Source organism: Wyeomyia smithii, chromosome 1 (genome assembly GCF_029784165.1).
Source record: "Wyeomyia smithii strain HCP4-BCI-WySm-NY-G18 chromosome 1, ASM2978416v1, whole genome shotgun sequence".
Classification (NCBI taxonomy): Eukaryota; Metazoa; Arthropoda; class Insecta; order Diptera; family Culicidae; genus Wyeomyia; species Wyeomyia smithii.
The window spans coordinates 175,898,539-175,911,354 of NC_073694.1; the positions used below are offsets into that span (position 1 = coordinate 175,898,539).

Here is a 12,816-nt window from a genome sequence, read left to right on the forward strand (position 1 = left end):
TCTTATCGAAACCTCGTTCCTCCTGCCATCCGTGAATCAATCGATTGCTGAGAGAAATCCGTTGAATAGTATATTAGTTTTAGTGATGTTTTATACGTGTACAACATTGAAATAAAGAAAGAGTTCCACGAATGACTATCTTACAGACAACTTATTATTATACTAGCTTTGGTGAAGTTAAAGATAGGTACAAACAATCACGTTTTGTTTGAAAAAAGATTGTAAAAATGGGGCAGTAATTTTTTTTGCTGTTTTAATTTATATAAAAAAAACACCATTAACTCAAATCCTTCATATTAAATTGATTAATATCATTCAACTGACTAAAACGTCGTATGTTCAGATTACAAAACGGGTGAGTTACATCGTTCATTACGATGCATTCAAACCAGAAAACAATTCATCCGGATATTGCACACTGTCCCCCTTTTAATTAACAACATGCGGTCAACTTGCAGCTAAATCCAGTCGAAAATCTCTCTCATCAAAAACTTACCTCAAGTCGGTAAGCGAACGTTCTCGGTGCCATACGTAATCTAAACCAATCAGCAGTGGAACCGAGATTCGGAACGTGACTGGAGCCTCCGAATATCTTTTGCAGCTGCTGCTCTCGAGCTCTTGCAGTAGTGGCACGGAATGGAACGGAATGGAACGAATTGAACATTTGATATTTTATCGAAGGACATCGGTGCTGGAAAAAGCCAACCAGGTCGATCGGAACAGAAATTCAATCCACTCTCGTAGCAGTCCCAACACGTCTCAAATGTTTTCATCCATTTTCACCCCCTGATTGACTGGCAGCCGAAATAGGTGCCCAGAGGAAATAGCTGATGGTGGGATTTATAATGCGATGACTTGTTTTGTAACTGTCATGTTTAAATTTTGTAATATTAGACAATTACTCGTATGCGATCGTTCCTAAACCACGTTGTTAGTAAAAGAACATAGGACAAGGGTTTGTCAAATGATTTCAGTTTTTTCGCATTCATCATTCTTACGAATAAAAAACGAGGAACTGGTCACAAACTTTTCTCTGTGAAAATCGGCTCGTTTTTATTTATCCATTTCGCGGTAACTTAAAAGCATTCCTCTTGAAGTTACCACAGATTAACTGGTCAGAAGTAAAAATGGCATCTATAAAAAACAAAGCCGTCGTGCGGCTCTTCCCGAAGCAAGGACCAACGAAACTTTCCGAGAACTTATTCTACCGAGGGCGAAGAAGGATGATTCTTCGAAGCGGGTCTCCAAAATAATTTGTTCGCAAACAATCCCAGAAGCGTACCTGTCTCATCTCCAAAGCGTCTACTATCCAATACGCCAATATTCCTTGCTATGTTATGTGAAGTCATTCCATAGCATCCATCCGGTGGTGCCTGTCTCCTGTGCACCCGAGAAGAATTTACACTAACCGCAGTCGGTGTCGATCCTTTGAAGAGCCCTCGATAAGCTGTCAACTCGGGCAGTCTATGCGGCTCAAACTCCACATCATAATCAATCATATTTAGTTTTCCTCGAACCTACCGTGTGTGTGCGATCAGCACGGCTCGCGGTGATTCCCGAACTCTCAACGCACGCTGTGTTGAGGAGGTCCCATAGCCATATACATCTACTCAAGTCATAAGCGAGCGCAATTTTCATTCATCATAAACACATCACTCTCATTACCTCGTCGTTTTTCTTCGAGTTCAAACACTGGCGGTTTCAGTGACTCCGGCAGCGAGAGTTCAAACTTAGAGCCGGCTGCGCTGCTAGTCGTACGTACTGACGGTGGTAAGTTCAGCAAAAGCTCGAAACAAGTGAAGGGGAGAAATAAAGGAGATAAAAACATCATTCAAACATTAATTTTCCTTCTCCCCATCGTGTGCCCTTCGCCGTGAAGCCATACAGCGCGATGCGAGAAACTAAGAGCCTGAGAGTTCGCTCGAGACCCTCGTCTCGTGCGGCGGCAACCTGTTCCTCCAATTGGTGGCGGCCAATCCGTCGGAGATGAAACTGCGTAAATTCGAACCAGTCACGAGAGCTGGTGCTGCTTACTTTTGTGCACTGTGCATCGAGGAGGAAAGGCTGTAAGTTCGCTTCAAAGGTCAGCCAGGCTGTCATTGGATGTAGCTGAAAATCGTTGGGTCGATGTATGTGTTTCGATTAGTTCAATTATAGCAGTTTTCAAATAACTATAACTTAAAATGATGACTTAATGAGAAAAGAATTCACCCACTGCCAGATGAATAGAGGTGATTTTTTTTGTTATTTACTGTTGTTTTTCTTCGTTCATCCATCACCCGCTCACTTCATTCGCTGTACCTTTTTCCGCAAGATCACAACAACAACAACAAGTCTTGATTTGGAAGTGTTAGCATGGATTTCGAAATTTCTTCGGTTGTAGCAAGAAACCGTAGAGAAGGCTGCAGCCAACATGATCAAATTACTTTGATTACATGTATCCGGAATTAATATAGGCTCAAAACTTTGGGGGTCCGACAACTGCTAGGACATTGCCCAGCCGATGATGACTAGGCTAGCTGTGCGGGTATTTAAAAACTCATTTTACCCTCATCACTAATGAGTGTGTTCGTTTTAAACCTTCTTCTTGTTAAGCATTATAAAGACTTCGCCTAGTTTGGCATTCGCCCCAGTTTATTAATAAAAGTAAGCTTCTTTCGATTACGTTCCGATGCTGCAAATCTTCTGAATAATTTACTGTGAATGTGGTTGACGCAAAGAATTTGGCAAACTGCTCAGCGAAAAAGTTAGTTTGTTGTGATATAACTTTGCCACAATTTAAGAGTTTCGTAAACTCATCCCATGATGCTGGCTCGTCTATTTTCAATTTTCATAGTTTTTTTCTAACTTTTTTTTTGGTTTTTCACTACCAATTTTGCCCGTTGGTTTCGTTGAAACGAATTTTTCTTCTCAGTTTTTTCACTGAACTTCGGAATTAATGTAGCTTGAATAATGACAGCCGCGATATATTCACGCACTGTAGAAGAGAAACATTTGTGCATGAGCATGAGCATTAACGACCGTACATTTCGTAGTTGCACCTCCGTGATTGACCTGAGCTAGTGAAGTTGCACAGAGAACCACATAGATAGCTTTTGGGATGTTATACCATCTTCGATGTACAACAATTCAGTAACTCTCACTTTAAAAAGATCAATAACGGCGCCGGCCACGTCCTTACAGTCGTTGGGGACAAACAGGAACATGATTGTTAGTTCGACAAACGTTGTTATGAGACCGAGTTCACCTCTGCATCTCTACGGATGTCACAGGAAGGGTATTTGTGTTAGTATGATGGGGTAGGAAAGATCAGGATTCGCCGTGGTAGGCAATACGATCAGATATTTCCAAATCCCGCGCGCGAAAAGATTATTATCTTTCAAATCAAATAAAAAATCGTCAGATACAAAAGCTAAGCGCGAATCATCGAGCTGATTCGCAGGCACTGATTTTATGTTCTTTAAGAGTAAGCTACGCGATATTCGTATCTCCAGATGGCCAGTCACAGCAAACCTATCTTCCTTTTTATTTTTTGCTATTTTAGTATCAATAGAGTTAATATATTTAATAATACAAACAATATTGTGACTATTTATTAAATATCGTGATAACGTTGTTTGAAGCGGCCACTATACGGTATTGAGTCGCTGTCTTCTTAACATTTGGTCGGCGTGCGACCAGACCGAGCCAAGCGCCATTTTCTTTAAAATTGAGTTATTAGCACCAGTGGATGTGCAAACTGATAATCTATGTTCCAATAAAGAATGAAATCATTTTAACAGTTCATAGGCGTGTTATAATAAAAAATCTCTATAGCACTTTGTGAAAAGAACGAAATTGCGTTCGACCAGAGTGAACCGTAAACACAGACATGGCGTCTAAAGAAGATGATTGTTTGTGATTTAAAAGCAAACTTTGCGATTTATTATAACCAGTAACTGATTCCTCCGCTTCGGACAGCTCGTTAATACGACTGTCATCAGAATTAGATAAATAAACAGCCAGGTGGTTTTCGTAGACCCGAACTTTGTTTCAATGGGCACATCACTTTTTTTTCAAGATCTTGTTGAGCCAAACCGAACCAAGTGCATTTTATTTTCATTTGATATTTTTCAAATGAAATTGAATTTTTTCTTGTAACAAACGTCAGGACTGTGTTTATATACGTTAAATCAATAAAATTAGGCAATACCCGCTTCAAAATACCAGAGCATTTTATATTGATAACACTTGGCACTTGGTGCGCTTTGGCACCAGGAAATAGAACAACAGAAATTAAGCTTTGCTCGTCTATCAGCTGTATAATTTTTGATTTGGACTGAGAGTTGAAGCAGCATTGATATCTATGTATTACGTTTGATTAGTATGAAAAATTAGCTTGTTTAATAGTCAAGTTGATATGTTGTAGTAAATACGTTTGACCAGACTGAACTGAAGACCCTTTTTTAAAAATTTTGTTCGACCAGAGTGAACTGAGTGCATAAGTGTCAAAAATAAAAACCAAATATTTTATCAATTATTGTTATTTTTCGTGTATTTATGATAACAGGACATTCATTAAGCCCTGTTCATAACGTGTTAGCATTGAATTAATGATAAGTTCAAACACGATTAATTTATGGGTGGTCAAACTTCAAATGCTAATTACTCAAAACAATGTGTTTGGCGCTTGGCTCGGTCTGGTCGCACGCCGACCATTTGACATGTGACTTATATTGGAATGCGAGTTGTAAAAAGTCGTCGCATCTATGATATCAATCGTTAACGCAAAAATACATAATAAAAGATAAAAAGATAAATTAAGAAAAAAAAGAGGCACACACACCAAAACCAAAACGTTCTAAATTAATTGTGTTGCGTCTATGAATATACAGCAAAAATGTAGCTTGAAGCTAGAAATAATCATTCAAATGCCAGAGAAGTCATGTACAGCAAAAAAAACCTAAATTAATCCACCTAGCGGTCAGACTCAGCCTTTCTCATTCAAACTTATTATTTCCAAAAATAGATTTACATGAATGCTTAAATCCAAAAAGGTATATTCACTCTTTGGGTTTTAAAATATTGATGTTGTAATTTAAGTATAAAATATGAAATTTGACGTAATGTGAGTGCTTCAGAGATAGCGAATTATAAGAAATGACTCTTAATTTCGAACAATTTAATCACGAGCGATACCGGGAACGTTCAAATAGTAAGATACCACATTTAAATCATGTTGAGGCCATAAATATTGATCAAAGCAGGTATAGTGTTGAATAGTCTTTGAATTTCTTTTCTTTACAAAACTTTTGAACAGTATATCAAATTTTTATGAAGGTTGTTATTTGTAAGTTTGTTGTTTTACATAACATAAACATAACGGTTGCTCAAGTTTGATTACAATCAAATGAAAAGGGAACGTATAGGGGAGCCAAACTTTGAAACCAAGTGTTCAATCATAATTCATCAGTTAACCTTTAACTATCCCGTTCATCTAGTATCAATATTGTTCAAATCTGTTGTGTAGTTTCTAAGATAATGAAGTTTAGTGATTTTCACATTTCGATACATTACAGACGAAGTTACATTCCGATTACAGCAAAATTCAACAGGGTGTTATGAGGCAGCTAGACCTCTCATTTGACACTAATTTTGTGGAAATCGGGTCAACCATCTCTGAGAAAAGTGAGTGAGCCCAAGTAGTCATCAGAATATGTTTCTTTTCGTAGCTGGATTTCACATTTTTAAACATAACAGGAAAAGTAATAATCCTTTCGCAAAAAAATCATTAGGGTCTTATGGTGCAATAAGATTTTCCATATGACACTGATTTTCGGTCGGTGTCGGTCCAGCCATTTCTGAGAAACATGAGTGAGATTTAACAGTCTCCAGAACACGTTTCTTTCTGTAACTTCTGAACCATATGTTCAATCTTCATAAAATTCAAAAGTTGAGGGTTTTTAGGTAGACCGTTCATTTGAAACCAATTTTGTTCAAATCGATTGTGTATTTCTGAGAAATTGATGTTTCGTGATTTTCACATTTTGTTACATAACCTCTTAACTAGAAATCAGATTACAATAAAATTCAATAGGGTCTTAATAATAAGGTCTTAGACCTTTCATTTGCAATTGATTTCATTGAAATCGATTCAGCCATCTTGAGAAAATCGAGTGAGATTGGGAGAGCGTTACACACATACACACACATGCAGAAAATACTCAGCTCGTCGAACTGAGTCGAGTGGTATACGACATTCGGCCCTTTTGAGCACTTTTATACCTTTAGTTATTGCAGTGATTGCTATACCTTTCTAGGAGAAAGGCGAAAAGTGAAATGATAGACATGACTTTTAATTTCAACTTCAATCCCAAGCAAGGCCGCAAACATTGAAATAGTACAATATTAAATTTAAATGATGTCGAGGCCACATATTTTGATCGTAGCTATAGTTTTAAACAGCCTGCGAGTTTCATTTCTTTCTATAACTTTCAAACCACATGTTTAAACATTATGAAATTCATTGTTTAAGGGTTTGAAAGCCCATTTTTTTGAATTCAACTATGTTCATAGCTTCTGAGATATAATAGCGTTTTTTACATTCTGACGCAACGCCAAAACTAAAAGTTTGATTACAATGAAATTCAATAGCAACCTAAGCGGTAAATAGACCCTTCATTTGACACCAAGATAGAAAGAATCGGTCAGACCATCTCTGAGAAAAGTGAGTGCGAAAGAAAGGTGCACATACACACGTACACACCCACACACAAACATATACACCTATACATGCATATATGCATAAAATGCTCGATTTGTCGAACTGAGTCGAGTAGTAAATGACATTCGGCCATTTCAAACATTTTTCTACCTTTTAATCAGCCAGTGATCGTTAGGAGAAAGTCAATATATTTACTTTCATTATGTGATTTCACATTTTTATGAACAACGGACACAGTTACAATCCGATTGCAATGAAATTCAATAGCAACCTATGGGGCAACTAGACCTTTTATTTGAAACTAATTTTGTGAAAATCGGTTAAGCCATCACTGAGAAAAATGAGTGAGTTTAAACAACCCCAGGATAACTTTTCTTTACATAACTTTTGAACCATATGTTCAATCATAACGAAATTCAAAAGTTGAGGGTTCTGGGGACAGCCCAATCATTTGAAACCAGCTTTATTGAAATCGGTTGTGTGGTTTCTGAGATATTGATGTTCCGTAATTTCACATTTTGATACATAACCTCTAAACTAAAAATCCGATTACAATGAAATTCAATAGCAACCTATGGCGCAACTAGACTATTCATTTGCAATTAACTTTATGAAAATCGGTCCAGCCCTCTCTGAGAAAAGTGAGTGAGAAAAAAAAGTTGCACATACACACACACACACATACACACATACATACATACATACAGAAAATGCTCAGTTCGTCGAAAGAAGTCGAGTGGTATATGTCATTCGGCCATTGGGACCACTTTTATACCTTCGGTTTTTCCAGTGATTCCTATACCTTTCTAGGAGAAAGGCAAAAACAATGAATATCGAAACACAGTAATCGGACAAATTTTAATTTCAAAACATTTTCACAGTTCAAAAATATCGCGAAACAGACAAACAAGTTGTGCGGTACGCGTCTTTCCTCGGGTAAGTAATATGAATATCAACAATAAAAAAATATATAAACACGCTGCGCTTTGCGCCGTCTAGCCTCAGCACACAGTCAGCCCAAGAAATCGTGAGCTAAAATACATTCGCGGATACTAAAAAATAAGTATTTGATTCATGTCGGTGAAAGCCACCAGCAGTTTAAATAAACATGTCTGCGTAACACTGGAGAAGAGGTTTCACTGCGATGAACTTTAGACACAATACACTCTCCGCATGAACACGAACGCATTTAAGAAATGTCATCAACACAGCACTGCGCTATTGAGACAGCCATTTGCAGAGCGCCAAACTGTACAAGAAAACTGTATTAAAATGCTAATTCCCGAATTCTTTTCACTCGTAATTCACATCAAACTTACTGTAATCAACAAGGGATACCCTCAGCTACAACTATCACTCGAATTTCACATTTTTTTGCATTATGCACCACAAATAAACGCGATTATAACAGACGCGATAAACAAAGCGTGCACATAAGGCGGGCTTCTTTTTCACTCCTCTTTTTCTGTGATTGTCAAAACAATAAATTTTACAAAGTCTTGAGGAAAGCTTAGTTGAATGCACAAAATCTTAGAACATTTTGCATTGCTTTGACCCTTACAGACAAAATTATAGACAAAAAACTGATTTCAAGGAGGGGTGTTCCACAAAAAACTCTATATTGTCGTCTTCAACGTACAGATAGGACATCGCAGTATACAGCAATTGTTTTTCTTTTAAATTTTTTCTCAACTTTGATGAAGAAAGTAATCTGGTATATTGAAAATTAAAAAAAAAATATTTTTACCTTACTGTTAGGTGGATTGATCGAAAAACCGAAAAGGCCAAAAGTAAACCCTTGTTCTCTGAAACAATTTTGCTGAATGTCTTGAAATATAATACTCGGAATGTGTAGAAACTATTTTGAAAGTTATTTCATAAAATGGAGGTTGAAAAACGTGCTTTACAACGAGTATTTCGTCGTTTTTATATCAATTTTTTGTACTATACCACCTTCAAAAGGGTACGATGATTTTGAAATTTTGACCAGAGGTTCTGGACGTCATAACGAATCGAATGGTGTAATCAGATTCTTTGGTGCATATTTTTGCCTTTCTCCTAGAAAGGTATAGCAATCACTGAAAAAACCAAAGGTATAAAAGTGCTCGAAAGGGTCGAATCTCGTATATCAATCGTCTTAGTTCGACGAGCTGTGCATTTTCTGTATGTGTATGTAACGATCTCCCAATCTCACTCGATTTTCTCAGAGATGGCTGAACCGATTTTCATGAAACTAATTGCAAATGAAAGGTCTAGTTGCCCCATAAGACTCTATTGAATTTCATTGTAATCGGATTTTTAGTTTCGAGGTTATGTATCAAAATGTGAAAATCACAAAACTTCATTATCTCAGAAACTACAAAACCGATTTGAACAAAATTGATATCAAATGAACGGGCTTGTTTTTTGAACCATTTGTGAAATAATTTTATAATGATTGTACTTGTAGTTCAAAAGTTTTGCAAAGAAACGTGTTTTAAACACTGTTTAAACTCACTCACTTTTCTCAGAGATGGCTGGACCGATTTTCACAAAATTAGTGTCATATGGAAGGTCTTGTTGCCCCATAAGATTCTATTGAATTTTATTGTTATTGGAATTTAACTTTGTTCGTTATGTATAATAATGTGAAATCAGGCTATGACAAGAAACATGTTTCTAAGACTGTTTGAACTCACCCACTTTTCTCAGAGATGGATGGACCAATTTTCACAAAATAAGTTGTAATAGAAAGGTCTAGTTGCCTGATAAAACCCTATTTAATTTTTTTGTAATCGGACTGTAACTTTGTCTGTTATGTATCAAAATGTAAAAGTTATGAAACTCCATTATCTCAGAAACTACACAACCGATTTGAACAAAATAGGTACCAAATGAACGGGCTGTCTTTAAAACCCCCTAAATAACGAATTTTATGATACCCATTTAATTTGATTATAACACTGGTTGACAAAATCGAAAAAAATGCTGCTCTAAAGCTCATAATAGTTGCCTTAGAAAGAAAAAAATTCACAGGAAAAGCTATAATTTTCATTTTTTCTTAGTTTGACCTTCGGGGCAACACTTGTGTTGACCAGTGTAATCGGACTTTTATTTTATCCATTATGTGTTAATTTGTAAAAAACCTAAATTAATCCACCTAGCGGTCAGACTCAGCCTTTCTCATTCAAACTTATTATCTGTAAAAATAGATTTACATGAACGCTTCAATCCAATAAGTGTGTATTCACTTTTTGGGTTCTAAAATGATGATGTTGTAATAGAAGTATAAAATATGAAATTTGACGTAATGTAAATGCTAAAGAAATAGCGAAATAAAAGAAATGACTCTTAATTTCGAACAATTCAATCACGAGCGATACCGGAAACATTCAAATGTTACGATACCACATTCAAATTATATTGAGACCACATATATTGATCATAGCAGATAAAGTTTTATATAGCCTATGAATTTCTTTTCTTTCCAAAGCTTTTGAACCACATATCAAATTGTTATGAAGTTTGTTATTTGTAAGTTTGAGAGATGACTCGTTCGTATGACACTAGTTATGTTCAAATAAGTCGTGTAATCTTAATAATAGAATTTCGTTGTTTTATTAACAATTTAATACATAACGGTTGCTTAGTTCGATTATAATCAAATGAAATGGGAACGTATAGGGCAGCCAAACTTTGAAACCACGTGTTAAATCATAATTCATCAGTTAACCTTCAGCTAGCCCGTTCATCTGATAATACTATTGATCAAATCGGTTGTGTACTTTTTGAGATAATGAAGTTTTGTGATTTCCATATTTTGATACATTACAGACCAAGTAACAGACCGATTACATTGAAATTCAATAAGGTGTTATGAGGCAGCTAGACCTTTCATTTGACACTAATTTCGTGGCAATCGGTTCAGCCATCTCTGAGAAAAGTGAGTGAGTTCAAGTAGTCTTCGGAATATGTTTTTTTTTCAAAGCTGGATTTCACATTTTTTAACATAACAGGCAAAGTAATAGTCCGATTACAAAAAAAATCAATAGGGTCTTATGGGGTAACTAGACCTTCCATATGACACTGATTTTGTGGAAATCGGTTCAGCCATCAGAGAAACATGAGTGAGATTAAACACTCTCCAGAACACGTTTCTTCAAATAACTTCTGAACCACTCAGTCAATCTTCATGAAACTCAAAAGTTAAGGGTTTTTTAAGTAGCTCGTTCATTCAACCAATTTTGTTAAAATCCGTTGAGTAGTTTCTGAGATAATGAAGTTTCGTGTTTTTCACATTTTAAAACATAACCTCTAAACTAAAAATCCGATTGCAATGCAATTCAATAGGGTCTTATGGGGCAACTAGACCTTTCATTTGCAATTAATTTTATGAAGATCGGTCCAGCCATCTCTGAGAAAATCGAGTGAGATTGGGAGAGCGTTACATACACACACACACACACATTCACACACACACATACACACACACACACACACATACAGAAAATGCTCAGCTCGTCAAACCAAGTCGACTGATATACGAGATTCGACCCTTTGGAACACTTTTATACCTTTGGTTTTTCCAGTGATTGCTATACCTTTCTAGGAGAAAGGCAAAAAATCTCTTCTTTCAACTCCAACGCGTCTTTATTGAAGTCCATCAGGAATATGGACTCACGCCAGCCGAAGCAGTAGCCGACCTTCAGTCATATCGTCATTTTTTGTTAAATGAACGCACGCATCGCCTTCAACAACTACGCGAAAGTGCAAACAAATTCTGCACATCAAATTTTCGCAAGTAAGGACGCCCTCTTCTGAGACAGAAAAATTAAATTTTAACATAAGTAACAACTTGACTAACACTTCTTCACTTCTTCGACAGAATGTGACTGAAATTCTTATCTACTGTCAGAATTTCAATCGCATGAAAATCCCAAGCAAAATGAAAGAAATTCAACAAAATCTATTGTCGTCATCTTTTAAAATAATTTTAGGAACTGAAAGTAGCTGGGACAAAAGCGTAAGAAGCGAAGAAGTATATGGAAACAATTAAAATGTATTCCGGCATTATCGGAATTTGTCTTCCAGTCAAAAAAGTCAGGCGGTGGAGTCCTCATTGCCATTAATGTAGACTTTACTTCTGAAGAAATAATATCCAACAAATATAAAGAATTTGAACACGTATGGGCCAAAGCATTCATTGCTGGCGAAGAACATATCTTCTGTTCCGTGTACTTTTCACCGGAACATGCTCATAAACATTCGAATGAATTATTTTTCAAAACTCTAGAATCTATTAAGTCTAACATGAAACCAGAAGTAAAACTGCATGTCTATGTCGACTTCAATCAACGTAATGCAGACTTTATTGTAGACATTGAAAATGAGTCTATCTTACTCCCAGTCGTAGGCGAAAACGAAAAACTGCAATATCTTTTTGGCAAATCCTCAGAACTCGGTCTATATCAAATCAATCATGTCAAAAACTAATAAAATGCATATTTAGACCTATTATTCACAAACTGCACTGAAGACTTCTGTGTAGATGCATCATTGACTCCTATCTGGAAAAGTGAAGCATTTCAAACAGCAATTGAATATTCAATAGTAATAACATTTTAAATAACATTTCGTACCCTAGCGACTGCGAGTACGAGGATGTACCGGAATACCACAAAACTGACTTCGAACAAGTCAAACGTAGACTTCGCACAATAAATTGGCGTAGTATAATTTGTAAAGAAGGAAATGTCAACGAAGAAGTACCAAAATTTTATGAAATAATTAATCAAATTATATCAGAAAACGTACCGCTAAAAAAAAAGAAGACGAACGAACAACAACAAATATCCAGTGTGGTTTAATCCACAATTGAAGAACCTAAAAAATAGAAAACAAAAAGCACATAAAATATACAAAAAAGACAACAATAGCGAAAATCTTCAAAATTACCAAGAAATTTGCTGTCAACTTGACGCAGCCATTAACCCTCTAGTGCCCAAATTAATTTCTAAATGGACTTCGGTAAAATCACTTTAAACCATTATAAACACTTTTTAAGTATTCATTGAAGCTTTTCGGAACTTCGACTTAAGCTCGCCAAATGGCGGCACTAGAGGGTTCAAATTGCA

At 36.2% G+C, this 12,816-nt stretch overlaps 1 protein-coding gene across 1 annotated transcript in view; it reads left to right on the forward strand.

Annotated features, from left to right (window-relative positions):
- LOC129732761 (uncharacterized) overlaps positions 1–12,816 on the forward strand; it is a 191,028-nt gene that overhangs the window by 19,847 nt on the left and 158,365 nt on the right. The gene's annotated exons all lie outside the window — the stretch shown is intronic.